Source organism: Tamandua tetradactyla, chromosome 9, assembly GCF_023851605.1.
Source record: "Tamandua tetradactyla isolate mTamTet1 chromosome 9, mTamTet1.pri, whole genome shotgun sequence".
Taxonomy (NCBI): Eukaryota; Metazoa; Chordata; class Mammalia; order Pilosa; family Myrmecophagidae; genus Tamandua; species Tamandua tetradactyla.
Genome location: NC_135335.1, coordinates 108,868,316 through 108,875,262, shown reverse-complemented (window position 1 = coordinate 108,875,262; position 6,947 = coordinate 108,868,316). Strand labels below are relative to the sequence as shown.

Sequence of the window (6,947 nt, the reverse complement as noted above, 5' to 3'; positions counted from 1 at the left end):
AAAAATTACAAGTCCTGTTAAGAAACAGGAAGATATGGCCCAGTCAAGGGAACAAATTAAAAATTCAGAGGAGACATAGAATTTGGAACCACTAATCAAAGAAGTTCAAAAAATCTCCTAAATCAATTCAAGGAGATGAAGGAAAATATAGATACAGAAATAAAAGATATTAAGAAGACAATGTGTGAGCATAAAGAAGGATTTGAAAGTTTGAAAAGAAACATAACAAATTGATAAGGATGAAAGGCACAGTAATAGAGATTAATAATACACTAGAGGCATACAACAGCAGCTTTGAACAGGCAGAAGAAAGAATCAGCAAACTAGAAGACAAGATGATCAAAATTACACGTCAGAAGAACAGATAAAAGAAAGAATAGGGAAAATTGAGCTGTGTCTCAGGGATTTGAGTGACAGCACAAAGGACAAAACATACTTGCCTTGGGTGTCTTAGAAGGAGTAAAGAAGGAAAATGGTGCAGAAATAATATCTGAAAGAAATAATATAAAATAATAATATCAGAAAGGAAATAATGACCCAAAATTTCCCAACTCTTATGAAAGACATTGTGCTGATTTGAAACTGTTATGTACCCCGAAAAAGCCTTGTTCTTCTAATCCATTCTTGTATTCTGGGCAGGTCCTTCTGATTAGGTTCTTTCCACGGAGAAGTGACCCCACCCATTCAAGGTGGGTCTTAATCTACTTGCTGGGGTCCTTTAAGAGACCTGAGAGAGTTTAGAGAAACTCGGAAGGAGAATGCCCTGGGAAGAGAGAAGAAGGTCCTGCAAGAGCTGAAAGAGCCATTTGAAACCAGAAGCTCAGAGAGAAGGACAGCAGATGCCACCATGTGCCTTCCCATGTGATAGAGGAACCCAGATGCCAGCTGCTTTTCCTTCAAGCAGATATCCTCTTGTTGGCGCCCTAATTCAGACATTTTCATGGTCTAAGTAACTTGTAACTTAATAAATAACCTTTGTAAGAGGATAGAATGAAGTTGGAAAGCAATGCTGGAATATTGAAAAAATCCTAAAAAAAAATACATCAACAACAAAAAGACAAACAAATTAAAATGAGCAAAAAAACTTGAATAGGCATTTCTCCAAAGAGGCTATACAAATGGCTAAGAAGCATGTGGAAAGATGTTCAATATCACTAGCTATTAGGGAAAGGCAAATCAAAACCACTGTGAGATATCATTTCACACCCAGTAGAATAGCTACTATTAAGAAAACAGAAAACTACAAGTATTGGAGAGGACATGGAGAAATAGAAATACTTATTCATTGCTGATGGGAATGAAAAGTGGTGCAGCTCTTGTGGAAGACAGTTTGGCAGTTCCTCGGGAAGCTGACTATAGAATTACCATAGGACCTGACAATCTCGCTACTAGGTATATACTCAGAAGAATTGAAAGCAGAGAGTAGAACAGATATGTACACACCAATGTTTATAGTGTCATTATTCACAATTGTTAAAAGATGGAAGGGAAGAAACCCTAGTGTCTATCACCCAATAAATGGTTAAATAAAACATTGTGTGTGTGTATATATATATATATATATATATACACACAATGGAATATTATTTAGTTACTAAAAGAAATAAGGTCTTGATGCATGTGATAATATGGATAAAACCTGAGGATATTATGTTGAGTGGAATAAACCAGACAAAAAAGGATAAATGTTGTCTGCTTTCACTGATATAAACTAATTATAATAAGCAAACTCATAGAGTTGGAATCTAGAATGCAGGTTACCAGGGAATAAATCAAGAGCTGATGCTTAATTTGTACAGAATTTCTATTTAGGCTGATTGTAAAGGTTTGGAAATGGATGGTGGTGATGGTAGCTCATTACAGTGAGTGTAAGTAATAGCACTGAATTATATAGATGAATGTGGTAAAAAGGGGAACTTTAGGTCATATATGGTAATAGAATACAAATTAACAGGTAAAACATAGGACTACGTAACACAGTGAACCCTGTTGTAAATGGTGGACTATAGTTAATAGCACAAGTATAAAAAGCTTTATCATGAATTATAACAAATATATAATACTAATACAAGATGGTAATATTAAGGCAGTATAAAGGAAAAAGATACATCTAAAGTAAACTACATTTACTATTAATAGCTAATGTATTATGTACTACTTTAATAGTACAATTTTAGTCATAGTTAATAGTACTATTTTAGTAATTTTTCATCAATTGTAACCAAGGTAATGTCTGCTAAAAAAAATAGTACAGTGCTTGCTCCGGTGGCACATATGCTAAAATTGGAACGATATAGAGAAGATTAGCATGGCCCCTGCGCAAGGATGACAGGCAAATTCGTGAAACATTCCATATTTTTAAAAGAAAAAAAAAATAGTACACTTATAAAAATACCCTGTCATCCATTGTAAACAAATGTTCCACACCAGTGCAAGGGGTTGGTGATGTGGCGAGGTATGGGAATCCTGTACTTTATGCATGGTTTTTCTGTAGGCCCACAACTTCTTTAGAAAAAATAATTTTAAAGCAGGAAAGCAACACTAGTTGTTCAGTGAAGGAAATAAAGCCATAGTAACTTTAAATAGGGAGGTCAGGAAATTTTACTGTGAAGGTGATATCTGAGTAAAGATCTGCAGGAGTGGAGGGAGAGAAGGAGGTGAGTATCAGGGAAACACATGTTCTAGGGAGAGAGAGCAGTGAGGGCAAACTCTTCCTCAGGAGACTGCAATCCCGATTCAATGAAGGCTCTACCTTCACGTCCTCAAGACTATTCCAGCAAGCCAAGGAGGAGTTTGTAGCCCATTGTCTATGTGGTCACAGCATTTGGCACTTAACTTTAATAATAATACATTTTCAATATATGCTATCACCATTTCCCTTTTGGCAGCTCTTTCTTCTTACCCCTAAGCTAATTATCCTAGTGTATCCCAACTCATGAGGCCCACCTTCCTCCAAACTCCGAGTGAGCCCTTAGGGAAAGTAACTTTCTTTTGATTTTTGATATTGACTGCATCATTTTGTTGGCTGGATTTTGAATCTGGGAACCAGGATTTAGGACTAATGAGGGAGGCCAGATAGGAGAAGGCAGGATCAAGTTCAGGCTGACTCTTGGACATGGAAAAATTCCTAAACAGAGAAAAGGGTAGAGGTCCCCAGCCCTGAAACTGGAGATCCTTCTGATACTTATATATCTCTCCTTGGGAAACAGCGAGGCAAAGGACAATTACTAGCTGATTTAACACCAAATATTCACAAGGTCAATTCAGAAAAGGTCAGGCATTAGGGTCACTTAATATTCAAAGAGACAACTCAGAAATATTCTGAAAGGTTGACATGTTGGGGGAAGACCAGAAACAGATCTCTGGGAAATCCAAGTTCAGGGATAGGAAATGCAGTCACCAGAGGGCCTTGGGGTCAGACAGGACTTGTCTCAGTCTAATCGGATCAGGCCCCATTCAGGGATGAGTTAGAGAGTTATCTACTTGAGATCCTTTCATCCCCTGCCTAAGGACTCTGGTTCCAGAGTCTAGACCACGACCAAACCTAATCATGGAATTAAATGGCTCCAACTTTGAAAACTGGGGACTGGCCACACCTCAACCTTTAGATCCATGAATGACTTACTTGTTGGCCCAATGATTCACCCATCCTTGCAACGACACACTTGCCTTGGCCTCTTCACAGCAAGAGAATACCTCCCAGCCTCTTGACTTTGCCCTTGGCCATGTGACTTGCTTTAGTCAACAATTATGGGTAAATGGGTAATATATATAGGTAAAAGTAATGGTGTGTCATTTCCAAGCCGAAGCCTAAAGAGGCCTTGTACATTTCCATCTGCCTTCTTGAGCTTCTGTCATCACCATGGGAAGAACGTACCATGGCGAGACTGTGATTTCAGAAGGAAAATGGAAGCATGAAGAACAGAGCTGCCCCGGGACTGCAGCCTGAAGCAAAGCTGCTCAGCCAAATTCAATCAGACCAGACTGACCCCAGATAACCAGCAGACACATGAGTATGATGAATGATTGCTGTTTTGAAATATAAAGACAAAGACCAAACAACTCTTTACCCTGCCTCAAGGTGCCTGGCCCAGTGCTTTACCCCCCCAACCTCAAAACTGTTTGAGGATGCTCTCTAGAAAATCAGCTGGATATCTGCCTTCACCATGGCAAGAGGAAATCAAGACACTCCCAGGCAGGTAACAGAAAGTTGAAAGCCACAGGGCAATTTCCTTGAATACCAAGGGCAGTGACTGAGCTTCCTGTCTGGTGCCTGACAATTGCATAGCCACAGTATCTGAAGGAGAATACTGAAGGTCTACAGTAGTTTGGGACTCACAAAAAATAATTCGTTATGCATAATGGTGATGTTGGCAGTGCATGCCAAATGGTTAAATCTAATGTAGCATACAGTTTCATTAAGGCACAACAAAATTAATCTATCCCTTCCCACCAGGAGGTTTAAACAAAAGCAATGGGGAAGGAGCTGCATGTAAAAAGCAGCAATTCATTAATGAAATGAAGACATGTAAAATAATTAGGCTTATAACAAGAGATTAGAGAACTAAATTAACCCTTCTGTTTACTTTGCACAGAATGCAACAGAGAACTTTGGCAAATGTTAAGTTATTATGGAAATGTCACCTCAAAAGATTAGCCTGGCAGCCTCCCGTGAAAGGAATGACCTATGTCAGTCCGCAGTTTAATAACTTGCTTTATGATAGTTGAAACCATATCTGTGGAGCATTTGTGTTTTGCTCCTGGAGGCATGAAAGAAAGCAGGTATGCTCATGGAGCTGCAAATGAAACAGTTAATTTTTTAAAAAGTAGGAGTTGGATGTTGACATGCTGTATGCTACCTTGGGTAATTAATAATAATGAAATGAAGGGACTAATCTGAATCAATGGGGGCTGAAGCTTTCCTCTGCCTGGTTAGTAATGATAAGCCAAGAGGGACAATTGAGTTTTTTTCCCTTAATATCTCCCAAGTCCTCATCTGCTTTGAGGGTTGATGGGAACAAGGGACAGTCTACATGGTATGGATAAAATGCAGCTCAGGACCAAGCAGTCTAGGAAATGGGATGCACACAAACTGGCAGTCTCCTTCTGGCCAAGAAACACAAGGCTTTGGGACGGACCCTACGGGCAATGACATAGGTCATTCCTTTCAATAGAATAGAGTCTGGTTTCCTGCATCATGGCTCCCTAATCAAGAGTCACAAGCTTGGATTTCCCTAGCTGATCCAAACTCTTCCATGTGTGGTTGGAAGAAGTCGGGACACTTAACAAATTTAAACTGAAAATCTAGCCTCCACGCATTCTGCCACTGACCCCGGGGAAATGCCGAGGGATGGAAAGTGAGTGGCCATATTAAGAATCTACACCCACCCTTCAATGGGGAGACTCAGCTGGAAGAGGCAGTGCTCTGTCCTCAGAGACTGAGAGGATTGAGAGGGCAGCTGGAAATAGCAACAACCTGCTGACCCCCTGGGATTTTTTTTTTTACTGGAGAAGGGAAACAGTACCACCTTCAAGATTCTCCCACAGGGATAACCTAACCCTGACCAGAGTCTATGGTTCCCTGACATCCTATATACCATGCCCAAAGCCATAGATGCTCTTGTGTCTCACACATACACTTCACCTCCTTCCAGCTTGTCTTTGCTAATGAGTGAGAAAAACAGTGTCCATTAATTCATTCTACATGATGAATTGAAGATCAAAGATTGTGTGAGATGCTGTGGGAATCAAAACATTGCTTTAGCACTTAGTCAGTATTGGATGCTTTTCCTACTTTATTTTCTTTCATTATCCAATTAAAAAAAGGTATTATTGTCCCATTCCACAAATTAATAAACTGGAGCTAAGAGACATTAAGGAATTAGCCTGAAATCATTTTAAGGATGACTGTGGCTTCTGTGCTGGTTTGAAAGGATGTGGGTACCCTAGAAAAGCCATGTTTCAATCCTAATCCCATTTTGTAAAGGCAGACATTTCCTCTAATCCCTATTTAGCACTGTATGTTTGAAACTATAATTAGATCATCTCCCTGGAGATGTGATTTCATCGAGTGGTTGTTAAATTGGATTAGGTGGAGGCATGTCTCCACCCATTTGGGGGGGTCTTGATTAGTTTACTGGAATCCTATAAAAGAGGAAACATTTGGAGTAACAGGAGATTCAGAGAGAGCAGAGCAGAACGACATAGCCACAAGAAGCAGAGTCCACCAGCTGGCGACCTTTGGAGATTAAGAAGGAAAATACCACCCAGGGAGCTTCATGACACAGGAAGCAAGGAGAGGAGGCTAGCAGATGATGCCGTGTTCACCATGTGCCCTCCCAGATGAAAGAGAAACTCTCACTGTGTTCGCCATGTGCCCTTTCACTTGAGAAGAAACCCTGAACTTCATTGGCCTTCTTGAACCAAGGTATCTTTCCCTAGATGCCTTTGATTGGACATTTCTATAGATTTGTTTTAATTGGGACATTTTCTTGGCCTTAGAACTATAAACTAGTGACTTATTAAATTCCCCTTTTTAAAAGTCATTCCATTTCTGGTATATTGGATTCCAGCAGCTAGCAAACTAGAACATCTTCTGATGTGTTAACAGATAAACAAATCTTTTGCAACACCTCCCCCAAATGTTTGGAGAGCAAAACAGGTGAAATCAAAGTGAGGGAGGGAGGAAAGACCTGAGAACAAGTTCCTCAGAGACAGGCATCTCACAAGGGTCTTTGTCAAGGGCTGAACCAAGAACACATTACTTTTTGCCCTTTCCATCCATTGTCACTGCCGAGAGTGGGAATGTAAGCAAGGCAGGAGGAAGAATAAGGTAAAAACAAGATTGGCCACACCCACAGGGTAACTGGAGGAAATCTAAGTGGCCTGATTGCTTGAAGAGACCCAGTAGACAGCAGTGATAATTTCCAAACCAAAATGTGGGGAAA

General features: G+C 40.0%; 1 non-coding gene across 1 annotated transcript; it reads left to right on the top strand.

The window, feature by feature from the left end:
* Positions 1–2,253: 2,253 nt before the first annotated feature.
* Positions 2,254–2,360, top strand: LOC143647553 (U6 spliceosomal RNA). Its single transcript, XR_013158165.1, has one exon. It is a non-coding gene; the product is annotated as a U6 spliceosomal RNA (small nuclear RNA).
* Positions 2,361–6,947: the final 4,587 nt, after the last annotated feature.